The sequence below is a fragment of the Humulus lupulus genome, chromosome 3, assembly GCF_963169125.1.
Source record: "Humulus lupulus chromosome 3, drHumLupu1.1, whole genome shotgun sequence".
NCBI lineage: Eukaryota > Viridiplantae > Streptophyta > Magnoliopsida > Rosales > Cannabaceae > Humulus > Humulus lupulus.
The window spans coordinates 219,338,491-219,361,690 of NC_084795.1; the positions used below are offsets into that span (position 1 = coordinate 219,338,491).

The following is a 23,200-nucleotide window of genomic DNA, read 5'->3' on the forward strand; positions in this document are numbered from 1 at the left end:
ATTAAATTTAAATAAAATAGAATACTAACTTCTATAGAAAATATCTCTAAATTATCTTATTAATATTTTTATTAAATAATTGAGAATAATCTAACATCAAACTACCTAGGAAAAAATATCTCAACCTCTAACTACCTAAATCTAGTAACTCTGGACTCGTCTATAGTAAATTCAACATAACAAAAGTTGTAGAAGTCTGATTTAGACATTCTTTATATCGTTAAAAATCTAATTTAATTATCTACAACTTTTTAGAAATACCATTGTTCCTAAATCATAACATAACTATGTCAAAAATGGGTCCAAAGTTACAGTACCCTATAGTTACGAAAATTCTATGTAATTATCTAAATAACAACCTAATCCACAAATATCCTAACTAACCATAAAATAAAAAACTCTAATTCTCTAGGCTGAGTTTGAATTTACTAAACCCAAAATCTTATTGGGCTTTAGGGCTTTATGTAGACTCGATCCATAACAATTTTTAATAATACCATAATTAATTTATTCTTACACAATCACCTTTTTTCCCACAAACAAGGCTACTAATATCATAAAACTATAATATACTATAATAATTATAACTACTAAATATTTAAAAAAAAATTAGACCTTATTGTATCAACACAACTCAAGTTGAATCTATTCTATAAAATAAAGACAACCTATAATCACATAAATAAATAGGTCTAAGAGAAAGGTAACCTCGGTTACTACAATATATAATTAGGTGAATTATATGACTTATATTATGGTATGTCTGTTTATGCATATTTACGTGTATTAAATATGCTAAGAAACATGCTTTTGTTAAAAAGGGGCATTTTTGTAATTTTGACCTGTTGAGGGTATAATTTTAATTTTATATGCTATGTGGATATATTTTTATGAGGATATATTTGAGGTTGAATATATCGTTTTGAGCATATTAGCAGAAAAGTCACAATGGGGTTAAATATCAAACTCGGGGTGAGCCTAGGATTATTTTGGTGATTTGGCAAACTATCGAGATTTATTGGTAAACATAATTAATTTAGATAATAATTGGGATTAATGATTTTAATTTGGAATTAGTGGTATAATTTGAGGTTTAGTGGGGATTTAGGAAAAATGACCAAAATGTCATTGGCTTAGCTTTGAGGGTAAGTCAAAACTAGGGGCAAAATGGTAATTTGACCATTAGTATAGTCAAAGTTGGGAACCAAGTACTGAGCATTTGGCTCATACACATTTACCACTTCACTTCTGTCTCTTGGTTTCCCTTTTTGAGAGGTTTTGAAGAATATGTGCTTAAGCTAGTCAAGAAGAGGTTTGGGAGATTTCTTGAGGAATTTCAACTTTCATGTGGATTAGCAACCGATTTCAACCTTAGGCAAGCCAAGTATTTCAAAATCTCAGAGGAGGTAAGGATATCTTCTTTGTTCTTCATCTTCTTTGTATTGTTCTTGGGTATTCTTGATGCAATTTGGAGGTCTTGAGTAATTCAAAGTTTTGAGATTGTTGGGTTGTGTTTATAGGTAGGTTTAGCTTGCAGATAAGTATGGAAATTGTTTAGTAGCCTCTTTTACCTTTGATTGTCTTGAGTTTAAGGTTAATTCCCAGATTGGAGAAGAGTTTGAAAAACACAAAGTTATGATTTTGGGTATTTTTGTGTCTTTGAATGTTTTGATGAGGTTTTACTTTTCCTAGGCACTTGGGTAAAGTGTATTGGGGTTGAAATATCTTTAAAATCTGGTTGGAGACTAGATTTGATGATTTTTGGAAGTCTTAGGTTGATTATTGACGAATTTTGGGTCTGAGAAATCGTAGGGAAGAAACTTAGAATTCTGGGTTCGCGTTGTGGCGCAGCTGCGCCAGAGGTGGGCGCCCCTGCGCTGAAGCATGGGATTTGAAGGCGCCTCTATTGCCTCTGAGCAGAGTAGCACTAAGGGTGGCACCGTTGTGCTAGTACCACTTCAGAATGTGTTTTTTTTATTAGTTGGGGGAAAGGCTCTGGGGCTCGAGGGACGGTTCCACAATCAGGATTGGTGGAATTAGAAGTCTCGAGAGCTAGGGATTAGTCCTGGAATCTATTTGAGAAATTAACTCTTAATGTGGATATTGTATACATTGTGACTAGGAGTACCACAAGGCTCGGGAAAGATATCGTGCTCAGGGTCGTATATTTTCTTGCACAAGACTCGAGGTAAGAAAACTAGCACATTCACCGAGTGTAGGGCCACTACAACAATATAAGGTTTTTATGACTTTATTTAGGAGACATTAAAAGTCTACAATGTCTCCCGCTGGGGAAGACATCATAGGTGGAGACATTGTAAGTGCACATCTCACGTCTCCTAATGGGAGAGGTGAGAGACATCCCACGTCTCCCAATGGGAGAGGTTGAAAGGTATCCAAAAACGTGGACTTTCAACATCTCCCACTGGGAGACGTGGAATGTCTCTCAGCTCTCCCAATCGGAGACATTGAAAGTCCTTGGGAGACTTTCAATGTCTCCCACTGGGAGATGTGGGAAGTCTCTCACCTTTCCTAGTGGGAGACATTGAAAAGTCTACCATTTTAAAAAAAATTAAATTAATTTATAACTATAATTATTTTAATTTGATTTAATAATTAATATAAATTTAAATTGATTTAATAATTAATTAAATTGAAATTGATATAATTAATAAAATGAAATTGCATATCTTCATTAATGAAAATTTGTAGATTGTTTAACAAGAGAAGAAATATTTGTTAGACATACGCAAAATTAACAAATATGTCAATGTATATGAAGAATGTGATCAAATGTAAGAAAACCTTACAATGAGGTCGGTAACTTTGGATTATTGGTAACACATATGTTGCCCATTCTTGTCGCAACTCATCAATTCGTACCTATGTATATGGCATACTTGTTAGCTGCAAAAAATATAAAGTAAAATATATTAATTAATTATTTGATTACATTTATATATATGGTTTAAAAAAGAATTTGTAAATTTTAATTAATAATATCGTTCTCAAGTAATGTCCTAGACTCGCGTGTTCAATCAAATCCTTCAACATTCTCATTATGTAGTATCCACATGCCACATTGTCCGGTTCCCATTTCCACACTTAAGACATGGACAATAAGTAAAATTTGGGTCTTTCACATTTTTCGAACAAAACCTTAAGAACAAAGTGACTTGTTCCTATATTCTGCTGATAACTTATTCGTTGACATCCACTTTCTATCCATATCATCTCCTATGTCTATGAAAAATAAAAGAAATGACACTAAATAAGCACGTGATAGAGTTGGATGTCTATATAAAGCTAATTGTTTATAATCCTAGATAAAATTGAGCAACATTTCCCCTATAATAGTGACCTAACCATCTGCATGTGAATAGCAAAACAAACAATTCAAACAACATACAATAAGTTTCTTCCTTATAACTCCGTAGCACACAACCAAATTTCTCAGAACCTACTTCAATAAAACATACAAGTTCTCAACCTTCCGTTATCACCGCATCACAGAATTTTAATCTCAGAACCTACTTCACTATGAATGAATATTGAAGATATTCAAACTCCTCTAACATTTGTTTAATAATATTAAAAGAAGAAGTAAGAGAATATATATGTACCTCTTGCAATTAATAATCCAAAAGCTAGCAAAATTACTTCACATAGCAATCGAATTAATTATTAAATCCACAAACCAAAGAAATTAAATTAATAATTAATAAATAAAATATCACTAAATATCTAGCAATATATAACTTATTATTGTAATTTTGGAAACTTAATTACCTCAAATATGTGCTTGAAATAGAAATTTTGATGCAAAAAATACCCTAAAATCTCACCAACAAAATCACAACCTACAAAATTAAATTAATTAATATGTAAAAGATTACTAAACAAATATCACTAAATATCTAATAAATAAATTATTGTTAAACAAATAAAAAAAATTCCAATGAGCCACTAATTAACCTAAACAAAAAACAATAAAACTTTTCATAACCTAAAAACTCAATTATCAACAAAAACATAAAACTTTTCATATATTTATATTTTAAAAATTATTTGATAAATTTATTTTAACATAATTATATATAATCAAAATAGATAGAATTTTAATAATTTTTTTTAAATATATATATAAATATAGCTAAATTTCAAAATAATAATAATAAAAATTAAAACTAATCATAAACATATATATTTAATGAAATCTACACAATGTAATATGTAAAAATAAAAAAAATTCTACATTGTCAATAGAGTAAAAAAATTCTTAGAAACGCACTATGAAAAATCGAAGAAAATCCTACAATCTATGAGAAAAGCTCATAATAATGTAAAACAAACACAAAATCACATCTACTATTCATCTTTATGCATAACCTAAGATTTTTTTTAAAAAATATTAACTAAAACCATGAAAATGGAGATGAACCTTACCTTTTGAGCCCCAGAAATTGTAGAAAATGCCTCTGGTTTGTGCCTCTGTTTGTGCGTCTGAGATGGAAGGAAGAGGAAGGAGTAGACTATATATTAGTGGGTACATCCAACATCTCCCATTGGGAGACGTGCCACGTGTAGTTCACTTTCCATATTTTTTTTTCTTTTCTCTGAATCTTTCTATTGTTCACATACTCCTTCACATACAAATCCCCCAATAAATTTTATACACTCGTTGTAAAATCAAAGGTAAGGTAGATATTAAGGGTTCAAGCTAGACTCATCATTAGTATCGAACAATAAAAAGAAATCACATACTGCTCAAAATGGGTAACTAGGGATTTATTTATAAAGGTTTGCTTGAAAGGCACAAATGTTCGATTTTTTTTTTGTGCCTAAATCATCTTCTTAAACATACATCATCTAGGATTTCGTCTTTAATAGAAAGCAAGCAAGTTCTAAGATATTTATCCAACTTTTGACAATCAAAATTCAGCAAGCATAAATGCTTTTCAAACATAAGGAATTAATTCACCAATCATGATTAAGCTCTCAACTATTTATAAGAACCTAAGCAAACCAAGAAAAAATTCCAATCAAGCACACAAATTTAAATGAATTTTGTTTTCATCCAGCTCTACAAACAATTCATTCAATTATTCTCATCGACTTATTATTGTCAACTTGATTAAACATAGAAACTTATGTAAATCCCCTCCCCAAAACATAATGTAAACATTGCCCCCAATGTTGAAAAGAAAAATAAAGGGATGTAAACTTACCAAAATACCAACACACGTCAATAAGGTGGTAGAGGCGGTGGTGGCTGATATGGATAAACTTTCGACGGATGTGTTAAAGGAGCAGCCTCTTCATTATGATGAATGGACCAACGACCAATCAATGCGTTCAATTGATCCACATGAGCAATGTCATACTCACTTTGATGTGCCGTGAATTGTTGCATATGTTAATTCTGTGCCATTTAATATTGATTCTGTTTGAGAAGATAATTCAACTGGTCATGCATGAATTGCATGTTGGGGTCAATGGGTTCACCAATAGCCAAAAGTGGGGCACTTTTCTGTGAGGCCTGAGCTTCATTCATATTATCGACATTGCCATCACCTTCATCTTCAAGATCATCATCAGCACCATCATCACCATCACGCCTTTGTTGTTTCTACACATTTGGATTCCTTTGGGTAGGTGGTGGTGGTACTAAAGATGCCTAGGGATATTTTAAGACCATAGCTCGACTGACAGAAGTCACAGCCTTTTGAATAATGTCAGTGTCAAAAATCTTAACATCCCATGTATGAGACAAATCTGTGATCAAGGACCCATGACCTAAACCATCTAAGTAGTAAGCCTACAAAGTTAACGCATACTCTAACGAATCACCCGCCCAACATCAATAAAAAACCATTTCATAATTGCATAAACCCAGAGTAGACGATCCTTGCAAATATCAGACATATGTGTAGTGGGCAGTAAACGAGTTTTCAAAAAATATGTCCAAGCCCGAGCCACCGGATTCAATTGATATCTCCACATATGCTTCTACAACTTCAACACAATCCACCTCACCACCATAAGCCCACTGGTGATATTCATCCTCCTCTTGAGTAAGAGAATGCTACCCATATAAAGCATTAATAGATTTGATGTGAGCCGAAACTTTCTGACCCCTTACAAAAAATTCTTGATTTTGTTGTTCCGAAAAATTTGCATAGAATACATAGACTTGGGAACAATTGGACTGAGTCATCTTCTCCTCTACAAACATTGTCCATTTCCTTCTTGCAATTTTAGCCCGAATGATTTCATAAGTAGGAGTCACATATGGGTCATCTCGATATTACATACCCCTTTCCGGCACCAAAGATCGTGCACATAAGCATTTATACAGGTCAAAAGCACCTTTATTGGTAAACTTAGCAAAGTCAAACTCTGGTGATGGTGGGAGATTCCTAGAGGACAAGGGTCTAGAGGTAGTTTTGGAAGTGGAGGCTCTAGTAGGATTTCTCCTTGGACCCATAATGATATTCTCTTATTTGTTACTCTTTAATACCTCAACTGTAATCTACGGAAAATCCCGCAGTACCTCCCCTAGATTTCTCACTATCCCAAATTTTTCAACACACTAGTGATCCAATGCAGAGAAAATTAACACATCCCAATATAAGCTTAATAACAAAATCATAAAAAAAAAATCCCCTTTATCTTCCTCATAACAAGAAGTCCACCAAATCAAGAGAAAAAATCACGTTGAAAATGCTTACTTGAGTGTAGAAATACTCTTGATTGCCTTGATTGAACCAAAGAACCAAAAAATTGAAGCTTTAACTACAAATTTTTCAACAATTAGGAGTTAGGGTTGGGAATTTGGGTTAAAGAAATTTTTGGGTAAAAATTGAGGATTTGTAAGTGTAGAGGCTATATCAATGGAAGGAAAAAAATATTTGGGTTGTTTCAGGTGATTTGTGGGGTTAAATGGAGTTGGGTGATAGAAATATTCGAAGATGAGAGAGAAAAATGGAATTGTGGAAAATGAAATAAGAAGACAATGGAGAAAATGGGTGGATTTTTCGAATTTAGCCTCTCCACCAAAGTGGTGCCGCGACGCGTCCTATATAGCGCCGCGGTCCGTGTATTTTTTCTGGGTTTTTGTAAGTTCCAAGTGCCGCGGTGCATGCTTTAAGCGTCGCAACCCTTGTCTGTGAGTCGATCTCCTAGAGCCTTTGGGAGTGGTGAGAGCCACGACCCTTCTCCCTTGCATCACGAATCTAAATCCCCTATATTGCTTGACCTCTCTGTTTCCTGCCTAGCTGCGACCCATGTAAATGGCACCGCAGCATAAATCACTTTTTTTTTTAAGTTTTCACGGATTGAATAACAAAACAAAATATAATAAAGCAAAAAAATTGAAGCATAAAATTTCAGAACTAAACTTAAATCAAAACAACTAAAATTGTTTATATAATAATAAAAAACAAAACGAATAAAAGTTTTGGGATGCCTCCCAGTGGCGCTGTCATTAACGTCATTTAGTTGGACGCTGAACTCCTCTTCAGATGGCCTTCAAGAGAATGATAGATTTGGCTTGATCAACGGGACCACCTAAGTATGGCTTCAAACGTTGACCATTCACGTTTAATGTTTCATTGTTCTTGCTCGGTACTTCCACCGATCAATAAGGAAATACTTTCACAACAATGTATGGACCCGATCACCTTGATTTCAACTCCTCCGAAAATAATCTCAACCTTGAATTAAATAAAAGTACTTGCTGCCCTGGTTGAAACTCTTTACGGACCAAGTTCTTGTCATGCCATCCCTTGGTACGTTCCTTATAGATCTTGGCATTCTCATAGGCTTCATTCCAAAACTCATCAAGCTCATTCAACTACATTAGCCTATTTTGTTCCGCTGCATTCTCATCATCCATATTCAACTTTCTTATGGCCCAATAGGCACGATGCTATAATTAAACTAAAAAAATTACAAGCCTTTCGAAATACAAACCTATGGGGCGACATCCCAATGGGAGTTTTAAATGTCGTTCTATAAGCCCAAGGAGCATCATCAAGCTTCTTGGAACAATTTTTCCTTGAACTATCCACCGTCTTCTGAAGGATTCTTTTCATTTCTTGATTTGAAATTTCCACTTGAAAATTTGATTGAGGGTGATATGGCAATGCAGTTCGGTGATAAACTCCATAACGAGCAAGAAGAGCATCAAGTTCCTTGTTGCAAAAATGACTCCCTTCATCACTAATGATAGCTCGGGGAGTAGCAAACTGGGTAAATATGTGATTGTGAAAAAAGTTTAAGATCTCTTTATCATCATTAGGTTGAGTTGTTGCTACTTAACCCACTTAGATACATAATCGACTGCTAGCAAGATGAATTGATTGTTGTACGACAATGGAAAAAGGCCTATGAAATCAATGCCCCAAACATGAAAAAGCTCAACTTCTAAAATCAAATTCAGTGGCATTTCATTTCTTCGTGATATATTTCCAGTATGTTGACAATGGTCACAAGCCTTTACAAAAGTATTAGCATATTTAAGCAAACTTGGTCAATAAAAACCACATTGCAATACCTTTGTTGTTGTTCTTGAAGCTCCAAAATGCCCACCGCATTGAAAAGTGTGATAATGGGTAAGAATAGAATTCATCTCATCTTTTGGCACACAATGTCTTATTACCTAATCAACACATTGCCTATAAAGAATAGGCTCCTCCCAATAGTAGTGTTTCACCTCGGAATAGAACTTTTTCAACTACTGCCTTGACATCTGTGGAGGCACAATCTTAGCTACCAAAAAAATCACATAATCAGCAAATCATGGTACCATTGAACTATCACTTACCCCAAATAGTTGCTCATCAGGGAAGAAATCATTTATTTGCAATTCCTTGCCATTTTTTCTCTTCTCTACCGCAAGCCTTGACAAGTGATTTACTACAAAATTTTTGGTGTCCTTTTTATTACGAATTTCCAAGTCAAACTCTTGAAGTAATAATACCCATCTAATGAGACGAGGCTCGGCATCTTTCTTAGTCATCAAATACTTAATGGTTGAATAGTTAGTGTATACAATCACCTTCTTACCAATGAGATACGACCTAAACTTGTAAAATGCATACACAATGGCTAGAAGCTCTTTCTATGTAGTGGCATAATCTAGTTGTGCATCATTGAGAGTCTTACTATCATAATATATAGACCCAAATACCTTGTCAACACGCTGCCCCAAAACTACTTCCACTGCATAATCACTTGCATTACACATTAATTGGAAAGGTAGGTCCCAGTTTGGTGCAACAACTATAGGTGTTGTAGTTAACTTATCTTTAAGTGTCTTAAAGGCCTGTATATATTCATCATTAAAGTCAAACGAGACACCATTCATTAGCAAGGTTGATAGAGGTTTCGATACCTTTGAGAAATCTTTGATGAATCTTCTGTAAAATCCAGCATGCCCAAGGAAATTTCTAACTCCTTTCACAGACACTGGGGGTGGTAAATTCTCTATTGTAGAGATTTTTTATTGATCCACTTCACTACCCTTACTAGAGATCTTGTGTCCTAGTAGACTCTCCTCGTTCCCCATGAAATGACATTTCTCCCAATTCTGAACCAGATTAGACTCTTCAAACCTCTGGAGTATTGCTTCCAAATTCCTCAAAAAATCATCAAACGAAGACCGAAACACTGAGAAATCATCCATGAAAATTTCAATGCTCCTTTCCATCATATCATAAAAATAGCTATCATGCATCATTGAAAAGTAGCTAGCGCATTATAGAGCCCAAATGCCAATCTCTAAAAAGCAAAAGTGTCATATGGACAAGTAAAAGTAGTCCTTTCCTGGTCCTCTGGTGCAATAGCTATTTGATGGTACCCTGAATAACCATCCAAAAAGCAATAGTAACTATGGCTCACCAGTCTGTCCAAAATTTGATCTAAAAAAGGTAAAGGAAAATGGTCGTTCCTTGTTGCCTTATTCAGCTTGCGGTAATCTATGCATATTCTCCACCTCGTCATAGAACGAGTAAGAAGGAACTCGTTATTCTCATTTATTACCACATTCATACCACCTTTTTTGGGCACCACTTGCACTAGGCTCACCTAGGCATTGTTAGAAATTGGGTAAATCATCCCGGAATCTAACCATTTAAGTATTTCTTTACTCACTACCTCTTTCATAGTTGGGTTCAATCTTCTTTGAGCATCAATGTAGGGCTTTCTCTCATCTTCCATCAAGATTTTATGCATCACCTTGGAAGGACTTATCCCTCTAATATCTGGCAGTGTACACCCAATAGCCAACTTGTCAGCCCGTAACACTCTCAACAATTTCTCCACCTCCACGTTAGAAAGAAAAGAAGACACAATCATAGGTAAAGTCTCATTCTCACCCAAATAGACATAGTGAAGATGGTCTCTTAAAGTTTTCAACTCTAACACTGGTGGTTTTTCTATAGAAGGCAATGGTCATTCAAGCCCTTGTTCTAACTCTTCAAATTTTCTTCCGAAGTACGGTCGATATAAGTTCACCCAATTGACATACTCCATGATCTCTTCACTGTCCTCATTATCCATTTCAGCTTTAGATAAGGCTAACTGAAGAGGATCTACCCCCAAATTTGTATCAGATACTGCCTCATTTACCACATCTATACAGAAACAACTGTCACTTGCCCGAGGGTACACCATTGCCTTAAACACATTGAAAAAAAATTCTTCTCCATAAACCCTCAATCTCAACATCAATCAACACTTTCCCAGTGGCCAAGAATGATCATCCAAGGATAATAGGAACATCATGGTCCTCTTCCATATCTAGAATGACGAAATCTGCGAGGCATATAAACTTGTTAACCTTAACTAACACATCCTCAATGATCCCCCTTGGATGCTTGACTGATCGATCTTCCAACTATAGAGTGACTATTGTAGGTCTCATTTCTCCCAAACCAATTGGACGAAACACAAATTTTTGACGGTGAGAACTCGTCAATGATGTTAGGTCGAAAAACAAAAAGTTTAGTAAGATAATAACTAAATGAGAATTTAGAATAGACTTAAGGAAGGGTAAATGCAGATCAACAATGGAGTAAAAACCCGTATATTGTTTAATAACCTCTGTATACAATGAATTTTCCAACCCCCTTCAATGATGAAGTGAGGCCTTATTTATAGGTAAGCTCTAATGGCTCTTAATACATTGTGGTCCCGAAGAGACAAGGAGCTGTATATTCAGGCTGTAGGTAGTAGTGGTGTTGGAGGAGTGGTTGTCGACTCCAGTATATGTCAGGGGTCTGTGAAAGTACTCACGCCTTGGTACCGTATCATACCTCCACTACTTGTTGGGTACGGATGTCAGAGTCGCGCCTCTGTCCTCCTCAAGGTGGTACATCCCGTACTCATGGGCATGCCTTGTACCCGATGGTTCTTTTTCCTATTTCAAAGATACACCTTTTCACCAGACTTTCTTACATTTGGTCAAGTGTTGTAGAACTTATGGGTTGTCATGGAAGAAATGGCGAGGCAAGGCGCCTTTTGCGGGTCTTTATCCTAGGAAGATGTGGGGTCTCGCATGGACCCTAGAGCACAAGGCATGGAATTTCGCGTGACAAGGCTTGCGGGCCTATGGCAAGGCATGTCTGCGGGACCTGGCGCGAGGCGCTGCTGCGTGGACGAGGTGGTGGGTCCGTGGGATTTGACGCGAGGCGCTGCTGCGCAGTCAAGGTGTTGTCTGCAGGACCTGGTGTGAGGTGTTGTTGCACAGTCGTGGTGGTCAGTTCATGGGACCTGGTGCGAGGCATTGCTGCACGGCCGAGGCGGTGCCTGCGGGATATGGCACGAGGTGTTGCTGCGCAACTGAGGTGGTGGTCTGCAGGACCTAGCGTGAGGTGCTGCTGCGCGATCGCAGTTGTGGGGCTACAGTACCTGGCGTGACGCGCTTTTTTGCGACCGAGGTGGTGGGTCCGCGTGACCAGGTGCGAGGCACTGTTGAACGGCCGAGGCAGTGTCTACGGGACCTGGCGCGAGGTGCTACTGCGCAACCGACGTGGTGGGTCCGCGAGACCTGGCACGAGGCCTTGCTGTGCGGTCGAGGCGGTGAGTCTATAGGATCTAGCCCAAGACGCTATTTTGGGACTAAGGTGGTGGGTCTGTGGGGCCTGGCGCACCTGAGGTGGTGTCCGCAGGACCTGGTGCAAAGTGTTGTCGCCAAGCCGAGGTGGACGGTCCATGGGACCAGGCGCGAGGCAATGCTGCACGGCCGAGGCGGTGTCTGCAGGACCTGGTGTGAGGTGCTACTACACAACCGACGTGGTGGGTCCACGAGACCTAGCATGAGGCGCTGCTGTGCAGCTGAGGCGGTGGGTTTGCAAGACCTGGCGCAAGGCGCTATTTCTCGACCGAGGTGGTGGGGCCGTGGGACCTGGCGCAGCTGAGGTGGTGTCCATGGGAGTTGGTACGTGGCACTGCTGCGCGGCTGAGGTGGTGGGTCCATGGGACCTGGCACGAGGTGCTGCTGCATGGCCAAGGTTGTGGGTCCGCATGACCTGGTGCGAGGCACCTGGGTGCATGGGACTTGTTGCTAGGGTTCGTGGCACCTGGGCACGAGGGGTTCTAGTCTTCAATGAGGCGGAGGCCTTGTGAGTCCCATGGGAGCATGACTCCTAAGAGCTTGGCACTTGGGTATCCAACAACGCAAGGGTCCCGCGAGGCACATGGATGCCCGACACATGGGCACGAGGCGGGGGCCTCGCAAGGCCCAAGAGCGCGAGACACACAAGGGTGTCGTGAGCCTTCGAATCTTCAGGAAGGCAGAGACCTGCGAGGCACTTGGGATTGTTGGCTAGAACGTGGTCTCGTGAGACCTATAGGCCCAAGCCCGATAGTATGACTAAGTGACCATTAGCCACGTATTTCAACCAGGGATCAGAGATTTTTTGCTTGGTGGATTTTTGGCATCCACACTTGCCGAGGTGGTGGGTCTGTGGGACCTAGCACGGGCGAGGTGGTGTCTGCAGGACCTAAAGCGTGGCACTGCTGCGCGGCCAAGGTGGTGGGTCCGTGGGACCTGGAACGAGGCGCTGCTACGCGGCTGAGGTTGTGGGTCCGCGGGGCCTGGCGCGAGGCACTTGGGTGTGTGGGACCTGGCGCTAGGGTTCGTTGCACCTGGGCGTGAGGTGTTCTAGACTTCATCGAAGTGGAGGCCTCGTGAGCCACATGGGAGCATGACTCTTAAGAGCTTGGCACTCGGTTATGCAATCACGCAAGGGTCCCGTGATGCACATGGACGCCCGACACAAGGGCGCGAGGCGGGGGCCTCGCAAGGCCTAAGGTTGCGAGACACACAAGGTTGTCGTGAGCCTTCGAACCTTCAGCGAGGCAGAGACCTACGGGGCACTTGGGATTGTTGGCTAGAATGTGGTCTCGTGAGACCTATAGGCCCGAGCCTGATAGTATGACTAAGTGACCATTAGCGATGTATTTCAACCAGGGATCAGAGATTTTTTCCTTGGTGGATTTTTCGGCATCCACACAAATAATGGCATAATATTTATGCTTGCCCATAAGTCACACAAGGCATGTTTGCACTCAAAATTCCAAATAATGCAAGCTCCCTGGATCTCTAAGCTTTTGGGCAAGAATCCTCTGAAACATAGCACTGCATTCTTTAGTTAAAGCCACAATTTCATAATCCTCCATCTTTCTTTTCTTCGATAAAATATCTTTCATAAATGTTACATAACTAGGAATTTGTTCTAGGGCCTCGACAAACGGAATATTGATGTGGAGCCTCTTAAATACCTCTAGAAACTCAGAAAACTTTTTATCAAGAGAATTTTTCTGAAGCCTATGCTCAACAGTCATTGGAGAAGCTTCTTTTTTGGACTGAAGGTCTTCAGTAACCCCCTACTCAACTGACTTAGGGCTCTCCCCCACTTCTCTCTTCCTCTCTACTATCTCCTTTTTTTCAAGCTCCTCACATTGTTTCCCACTCCTCAAAGTAATTGCTTGATATTGCTCTTTGTTATTTACCATTGTATCACTAGGAAAATTTCTTTGAGGCCTATTATTTAACACATGTTTTCCAGGTGACTCACTTGTGTCTCTAAATTCTTGATAGATGATCTTGTATCTATCATGAGCTGAGCTTGTGTATTAGTGTGAGTCAATAAGGCAGCTTGTAGTTCACTAAGCTGTTCTGGAGGAGCTGATTGCCTGGGTTGTTGAGAAGAAGAAGCTTATTGTGGTGCTGGAAGTGGCGGCTGCTGATACTACTGTTGGAATGGAGGTGGTTGGCCTTGATTTGCACAAGAAATTTGGGTGATTTCTCCATCCATGATTAAATGAGTTTGAGAACGGATTGTTATAAGGCCTCTGAAAATTGTCTATGGTTTGAATCTGAGGCTGCTCCATAAGAGCATTAGGATGAGAATCAACTGCTTTTCACTGATCAAAGGAGTGAGGAACTCCACAAATTTCACACCTTGTTTGCATCTGAATGGCATTAGATGACACAATACTTTGTTGCAACTGGTTAGTCAATGAAGCAACTTGAGCAGTCAATGTCGTTATAGCATCTAATTCCTATACAACAACTACCATTTTGTTTGCCATCCTTCAGCAGGCCATTGATAATTATTCATGGTCATTTCCTCCAATAGCTCATATGTTTCAGTAGCACTTTTACTCATAAAAGCTCCACTTATTGCAACATCTATTATTGTGCAAGTAGTACCACACAATCTGTTGTAAAAATTGTGGACTAACATCCACTTTTCTATCCCATGATGAGGACATTTGCTGAGCAACTCCTTGAACCTTTCCCATAAATCATACAAGGATTCTCAATCATTCTTAAATAAATTGTTTATCTAACCCTTAACCATGCATCTTTTCGTGGAGGAAAGAACTTAGCGAGGAATTTCTAAGCTTGAACTTCCCATGTGTTGATGGAATTGGATTGAAGGGAGTATAACTAGCTTTTGGTCATGTCTCGCAGAGAGAATGGGAATAACCTTATGCGAATGGTGTCATCACTTACCCCATTGTATTTGAAAGTAGAACATAGCCCTAGAAAATTAGTTAAAAGTGCATATTAGGATCTTCTGTGGGGAGTTTGCCAAATTGCACTGTGGATTGGACCATTTGGAGGATCACTGAATTTATTTCAAAATTACTGGTAGTAACAGTTGGTGCCCTTATGCATGTTCGTACTCTTATGACGGTAGGAAGTACATAATCTCTGAGTGTACGTGCATCTTGGCCTTGAGCCTAAGCTGCAGCAGCATTATTAACATTAGCATTAGCAGCAACAACATTACCCCCATTATCACCCATATTGTTCTCTGCTTTTTTTGTTCATCGGTTATGCTTGCAAGTTCTCTCTATCTCTAGATTCATAGGAACTAAATTGTGAGCTCCTCTCCTACTTTGCATATAACAATGGTGCCTGAAATAGAGATCACAATGCACACACAAAGAAAATTAGAACAACTAATCATGTAACAAACCAAATTAGAAAAAAAAATTAACTGTTTTGATATTGATAATTTTTCAGTCCCCAACAATGGCACCAAAAATTTGTTGCAAAATTTATTGCTACGTAAGTATACATAATCACAATTGTAGTAATATCTGGTAAATCTGATTATCATCCCACGAAGACTAACTACCAATTACCAACAATTAATTTCCAATTCTATTTGACCAATAAAGATTTAATGTTCTTTTAAAAAATAAACTAACAAAAATAAATAAACAAACAATTATAAAGATTTTGAATTAAAACTTTACTATTAACACAAGACACTAATTAAAGAAAAGGAAAATTAGGGAATTTAATCTTATAAACTATCCACTCTATTATATACCAATGCAAGATTTTAAATCTTTCTTCCTTATTAAGATAGTGAGTTTACCAAAACATCTAATACTCAGTTTATCAATAATTAAAGTCGACCTAAATTAGAATTTTCTATATTTCTATGATAAATTCACATAAAAGGAGCATTAAGATTAAAAACTCAAGAACCACAAAAACAATCGTGATACTCTCGTTCAAGGTTAAAATTATGTCTACTCAATTATAGCATATTTGACCCTCAATTTTTCATATTTTTTATTCAAACTCACATACACTATGTAAAAAGATGGCTAATCAATCACATATCAAAACCACAAATTGGACAGATCTTAATAGAGAAGAAGAGAAATCATAAACTTTGCATTAATTCATAAAAGAGGTTCAAGAGATTCAATTAAAAACCCTAAAACTGAAATTAGTTCATCAACATAAGAAAGAAATCCATAATATTAAAATCTAACATAAAGAAAATTAAAGAAGAGGAAAATGAACTCTAGATTTCATCTATGAAATAGTTCTCCAGTTGTTCTCCTTGCCTTCCTTCATAAAAACTGCACTAAAAACTAGAAAAAAAAACGCTCCTCTATTTCTAAAAAACGTTTAAAGATTAAACCCTAAAATATTTTAGCCAAAAACGACAAAAATTCCCTTCACCATTCACTCACGGACTCCTAGTATCGTGGCCCCCTAATACACGTGTTGCAGCCCGCCTCCAGATTTCCAGATTCGGCTTGCCTCTGACTTCTGAAGCGTCGAGGCCCTTCTTTAAAGTGTCGCGACTCTATTTTAATAATGAGTGCACGCACCGTGACTCTAATTCAAGTGCCATGACCCTTCTAATTCAAGAATTTAGCATCTTCTATGACTTTGCATGCGCCGCGACCCTACTTACAAGCGTCATGACCCCAATGTCAAATATTTTTAAATAACTTTTCGAACTCCCTTTTCACTGTTGTGTGCTCTCTAGGCATCCATGTGCAACCATTCATTAAACTATATGCAGAAACCACCAAAATCATCCTTAATTCAGCACATTTCACACCACATTCACGCCATCCCTTGATCAACTATTAAACCCTAACAATACACACAAAACACAAGCATAATATCGTACAAAACCAATTTAAAGACTAAAACACACTCTAAAAACTATACTAAAATATACTCAATATCCTCGCTGATTGTTCAAATGTTCGTGCAAGTTAGGGTCAATCCTCAGTCTTACTTTTTCTCCTAGGCGGGAGAAGACGCTATCAGTGTTGGTGTTGTCAGCCTCCTCATCTCATCTGCACGGATCGTCACAAAGAGAGCGACTAACCGAATCTCTTGTTGGGAAAACATATTCAAGATCTTGTTTATTTTCAAATAAATTTTATATTAAACAAATTAATATGAGACGACCTAGAACATGTTTCTAAAATTGAATTCATAGAGGGATAATGATAAGAACACATACATTATTGTGCAGCAGAATGATTGAGTCCTTTCTTCAGTTTCTCTAACCCTTGTATCCTTTCTGTTGCAGGGTATCACAAAGAAACCGAATTGTTCTTCAATTTTCTTCACAGCCTTCCAAAGTATCCTTAGAATGACCTAGACTAGAGTGGGCAATTCTCAACACATGAGATACATACAAAGAGAAGATTAATAGAAAAGAAAAATTGAGGCTTAGAGAAGGACTTATGCTGTAGAGAGAATCTAAAACCCAGATCATCAAGACTAGATCTTATAATTTTCTCAAAAACTTCTCATTTCAACTCTCACTTAGCATTCCTTTTATAGGCACAATTAGGTAATTTATTTTAATTAAAAATCAATAAAATAATAGATAACATCAACCTAATGGTCAAAATTATCATGGGCTTTAGGCCTGGGAAGTTTTCCATTTAATTGTAAGCCCATTGGACTTAAAATCAAGGCCTGTATTATTTTCTATTGATTAATTTATTAAATAATTATATAATTTATTTATCAAGTTAATTATTTATAATTTGAACCCTGATTTAAAATTATTTATTAATTTATACATCAATTTATCTTAATTAATAAATATTACCTAATTTCTCTTTTCTTCTCTAAATTACATAACTCTGTGAAACTATCCAAAATGGACCTCGTCAAATTTGATAATTCTAATTTAAAATTAAATCAATTAATTGAGATTATCTAGATGATTTTATCAAAGGTACAGTGGGGACCATGAGCCTATGAAATCAAGCTCCAATAAGTTATCATAAATTTATAACTTATTAATTCCTCGTGACTCCACTAAAGAATTAGAATTGCACTCTTTAATTCATAGAACGCTCTACAACAAATATAGATACTTTATTAATTATTAATTGTTACAACCATAATTTTCACTCAATCCTCTATAGACGGTCTACAATGAGATGGGACTAAAATATCGTTTTACCCCTTATTGTATTTTATCCTTAAAAAACTTAGTTCCTTGTAAATGATATTTCAGTCAACTAATATTAATTACTGAAATGAGATCTCTATCATTTAGCACCTTGAACCAAAATAAAAGGAAAACATCATTTCACTTCTTCATCAGAAGATATAGATGTTCATATCTATGATTAACACTCCCACTTAATTATACTACTGAATTCCCAAGATGTAAGTATGGGTTAGTCCGTTGGGTAAGCTGGTAACGAACAAGTCAAAGAAATCAAATAATACAATCAGTTAGAATACTAACCACTTAGAAGTGAGATTGAATTGACCTATGGTCCACTATATTATATAAGTAGAATAGATAATAAAGATATTTTTACTTATCCTATCTATTGTCAATATCAGTCCAATCCGACGTAACAAATACATCCGATCTTATCTATTTTCCTAATGTTCTGGAAAGAACATAACACTACAATGTGTAAGTAGATCATATCATAGATTTGCAAGTCGATGTATATCCTGTGCACTGACTAATCTTAGGACTAACATATTTTGAACATATAATGATATTTATATTCCACTGTGATTATGTCACTATAAATACGATTAGCTATATGCTCGGGATTTAATAGAAGTTTATATTAAACAAATAATCATGAAAATAAAACATGTGAGCAAAGTGATTGACCAAGTCCAATATTGCCTTTTATTCTTTTATTGATAATAAAATGAGATTACAAAGAAATTGAGTTTTAATTAGGGCATAAAACCCCAAAAAACTCCCACTTGCACTAATTGAAACTAATGTCTTAATTTTACTAATCTCATTTCTTTGATGTGCTTATCAAATGTAGCTTCTAGCAGTGTCTTCGTAAACGGATCCACACGATTGTCTTTAGATGCAATCTTTGTAGCCTTCACATCTCCCCTGGCCACATATTCTCGAATTATGTGATACTTTCTTTTTACCTCTCTTGTAACTTCGATGTTCTTTCGAGTTCGCTATCGCTTCTATGTTGTCACAAAACAACACAAGTGGTTTATCAATTTCTGGAATAACACCAAGATCTGAATAGAACTTCTTTAGCCAGACTATTTCTTTAGCTGTTTCTAACGCAACTACGTATTCAGCCTCCATGGTGGAATATGAGATTGTAGACTGCTTTACGCTTCTCCATATCACAGCTCCACCCCCAAGAGTAAACACCATTCCAGAAGTAGACTTCCTGTCATCGACATCAGTCTGAAAATCTGAATCGGTGTAGCCTACAGGGTTCAGAACACCACAACCCTTGTAAACTAATATATAATTCCTAGCTCGCCATAAATACTTCAGCATATGATTAACTGCTATCCAATATTCTGGTCCTGGGTTTTAGTGATATCTGCTCACTACTCCCACTGCATAGCAGATATCTGGTCTAGTACACAACATATCATACATTAGACTTCCAACTGCAGATGCATAAGGAACTTTTCTCATTGTATCTTTCTCTTCAGGAGTCTGGGGAGACTGCTTCTTGGAATTCGTCATTGAGAAACGTTCAAGCACTTTATCAATGTAAGCTACTTGAGATGGATCTAAGAGTTTGTTCTTTCTATCCCTAATGATCTGCATACTTAGAACATAACTAGCTTTACCCAAACCCTTCATCTGGAATTGAGTGTTTAGCCAATTCTTCACATCTGACAATTTCTCAACATTGTTTCAAATGAGTAAGATATCTTCTTTATACCATTATTTGATTTTTCTTCAGCTGGTAAACACAAGGCTCATCAATATTTTGTTCAAAGCCATAGGTTTTGATTATTTCATCAAACCTAGGGTTCCAGGAACGAGAAGCTTGCAAACTTTTCCTTTTTGTCCAGCTACTTTAAATCCTTCTTGTTGATCCATATAAATGACTTCGTCAAGCTTCCCGTTAAGAAAAGTTGTCTTGACGTCCATTGGCCAGATCTCATAGTTGAGAGCGGCTACTATGGATAGGATGATGTGAATCGACTTGAGCATGGCTACCGGACTCAAAGTTTCCTCATAGTCCATGCCTTCTCTTTCGGTATAACCCTTTGCCACTAATCAAGCTTTATGAGTTTCAGTTTTTCCATCAACACCTCGTTTCTTCTTGTAGATCCACTTGCACCCAATGGCCCTAAAGTCACTAGGCGCTTCCACAAGATCCCAAATGAAATTTTAGTACATGGAATCCATTTCCTGTTTCATGGCTTTGAGCCATAGTTCCATTTTAGGGCTAGCCATTGCCTGTTTGAAAGACAACGAATCATCATCATCAGTGTCACCAACAACCATATTGGTTTCACCATCCAAACCATAGCGAATTGGGTTCTTAGAAACCCTCCCACTACGACGAGGCTCTGTGACTGTGTGTTCAGGAACAGTGGTACTTTCTTCATTTAAATAGACTTACGTTGGTTGACCATGAAAAATGTAAATTTCATCATCAACTCGCGTTGTTGATGATGGAACATTGGTTGGAGTCAATTTCTTAACCATCTCCTCTAAAACTACTTTGTTGCATGGTTTGAAGTTTTGGACATAGTCATTTTTAAAAAAAGTAGCATTTGTAGAAGTAAACACTTTCTTTCATGAATGACTATATAAAGTCCACCCCGAGTACCTTTAGGATAGCCAAAATTCATGCAAACTTTGGATCGCGAGACTCCTCGATTCTATAATGGCATAACTAGGTTCACGACCATTCCAGCGTTCTAAAGGTGTTTTGGGGATTGATTGAGAAGACACGACATTGAGAATGTCGTTTGCAGTTTCAATTGCATGTCCTCAGAACAAAGTTGGTAGATTTGAGTAACTAAGCATGCATCTAATCATTTCCAATAAAGTTATGTTCTGGCATTCCGCTACACCATTTTGTTGCGGAGTACCTGGGGCAGTAAGTTGTGATAAAATTCCAAGTTCAGTTAAATGATCTTGGAACAACATATCCAAATATTCTCCACCCCTATCACATTACCAGATCTTTAACGTTTTACCTAATTGGTTCTGAGCCATAGCTAAGAATTCCTTAAACTTTGAAAATGATTTTGATTTCCTGTGCATTAGGTAAAGACGTGAGCATCTAGAGTAATCGTTAATGAAAGTGACAAAATACTCAAAACCACCCCTGGCTTGTACATTCAAAGGTCCACAAACATCTGAATGAACAAGTCCAAGTGGTTCCTTGGCCTTATTATCCTTTCTAGAGAATGAAAGCTTGGTCAGTTTGCCTTCTAAACAAGATTCACAGACAAGTAATTCACCTAAGGTGAGTTCCCTCAAAGGCCCATCCTTTGTAGGTCTTTGAATCCTATCATAGCCAATGTGACCTAGTCTCAAATGCCATAAATACGTTATTTTATCATTATCGATATTTTGACGTTTTTAGTCCTAGGTTTAGCTACTTTGAATAAATCACTGTTAAGAGCAAGAGGTTCGTTAGGTAGCAGTATATAAAGCCTGTTTTCCAAACATGTAATACACAATTATGATCCATTGAAAGAAATAGATATATTAGAACTTGTGAAAGTCATAACAAATTTTTCTAATTGCAACATGAAAACTGAAATTAAATTTATACTAAAATCTAGAATAAAAAACACATCATTCAAAATTAAAAAATTATTTCTTAACTTCAGGCAAGCTTTTCCTCAAGCTTGGACCGCAACGAACACTCTGTTCCCAACTCTAAACTTTAAGCCTCCTTCGTCCACTTCTTCCCACGATTAAAGAAGCTGTAAAGAGTTACAAACATGGTTGGTAGATCAAGAATCAATAATCCAAATAGAATTATAAATCTCTAAACACATGCTTCTAAGATAAATGAACTATAATCATTACCTTTGTTTTTCGCTGCTAGAAACTTGGGGCAATCCTGTTTCCAACGCCCCTTCTCTTTGCAGTGAAAACACTTACCTTTACCTTTCTTGTTTTTCTTGTTCTTCCCCTTAGGCATTTGTGCATTTGGTTGTGCACTTGTCTTTGCAGCCTTTGCAGGCTTGGGGTTGTTGTTTTGTCCATCTTTCCTCTTGTTTCCAGCTTTCGAAGACAAAGCTTGGTTAGCTTCAGCCTTAGCTGGATTAGCAGCAACGATAGTTGTTTTAATTCCTTTCTCCTCCATTACTTGGTCTACCCATGATAGGCTCAAAAGTCTGAAGCTCGTTCACGAGCTGCGTCAGACCATAGTTGAGTTTATTCAACACATAGTTGGTGGTGAACGACAGGAAATCTGGAGAGAGACTGTTGATGATTAAGATGACTTGAGTTTCCTCATCAATTATTGCTCCATGCAATTCAGCTTCCTAAAAGTAGTTTGTCATTTTGATTAGATGATCGTGAACATGTTGAGACGGTGCCATTCGAGCATTGGCATATTTCTTGGTGGCCTCAAAACGAGTATGCATTGACTGGGCACAAAACATGTCTTGGAGCTGATCCATGATTTCGTAGGCCGTCTCGACATTCTCCATGTTTGTCTTGAGAGTGTCAACATGTAGTACTGTGCCTTGTTGTTAGCCACCTGCCAACGCTCATACTTATCCCTCACAAACTTGGTAGCTCCTTTAGCTGGAACTTCCAGGGATTCCTTAGTCATGACGAACTTGGAGTTGTCACCAATCGACACAATGTTGATGTTTTGCTTCCATTTAAGGAAGTTTTCTCAAGTGAGTTTCTCCATCAAAATTTGAGAAAGGATGGGAGTAGACACAAACATAATAATACTACAAATTATCAATAAAATATAAATCAATCACATTTGCTCAATAAAATTTCTATTCACAAAAATTTCAAGAAATAGCACAACATATACCAAAAATATGTAAGATACAAGAAAAAAATACCAAATAATCATATCTCTATTTCTTTAGGTTTTTAACTATTCTATGATATCGTTGTCCCGGTGGCGAGAGTAAAAATATATTATTAGTTAA

At 37.4% G+C, this 23,200-nt stretch overlaps 1 non-coding gene across 1 annotated transcript; it reads left to right on the forward strand.

The window, feature by feature from the left end:
* Window positions 1-14,766: 14,766 nt before the first annotated feature.
* LOC133828023 (small nucleolar RNA R71) lies at window positions 14,767-14,873 on the forward strand. Its single transcript, XR_009890669.1, has one exon. It is a non-coding gene; the product is annotated as a small nucleolar RNA R71 (small nucleolar RNA).
* Window positions 14,874-23,200: the final 8,327 nt, after the last annotated feature.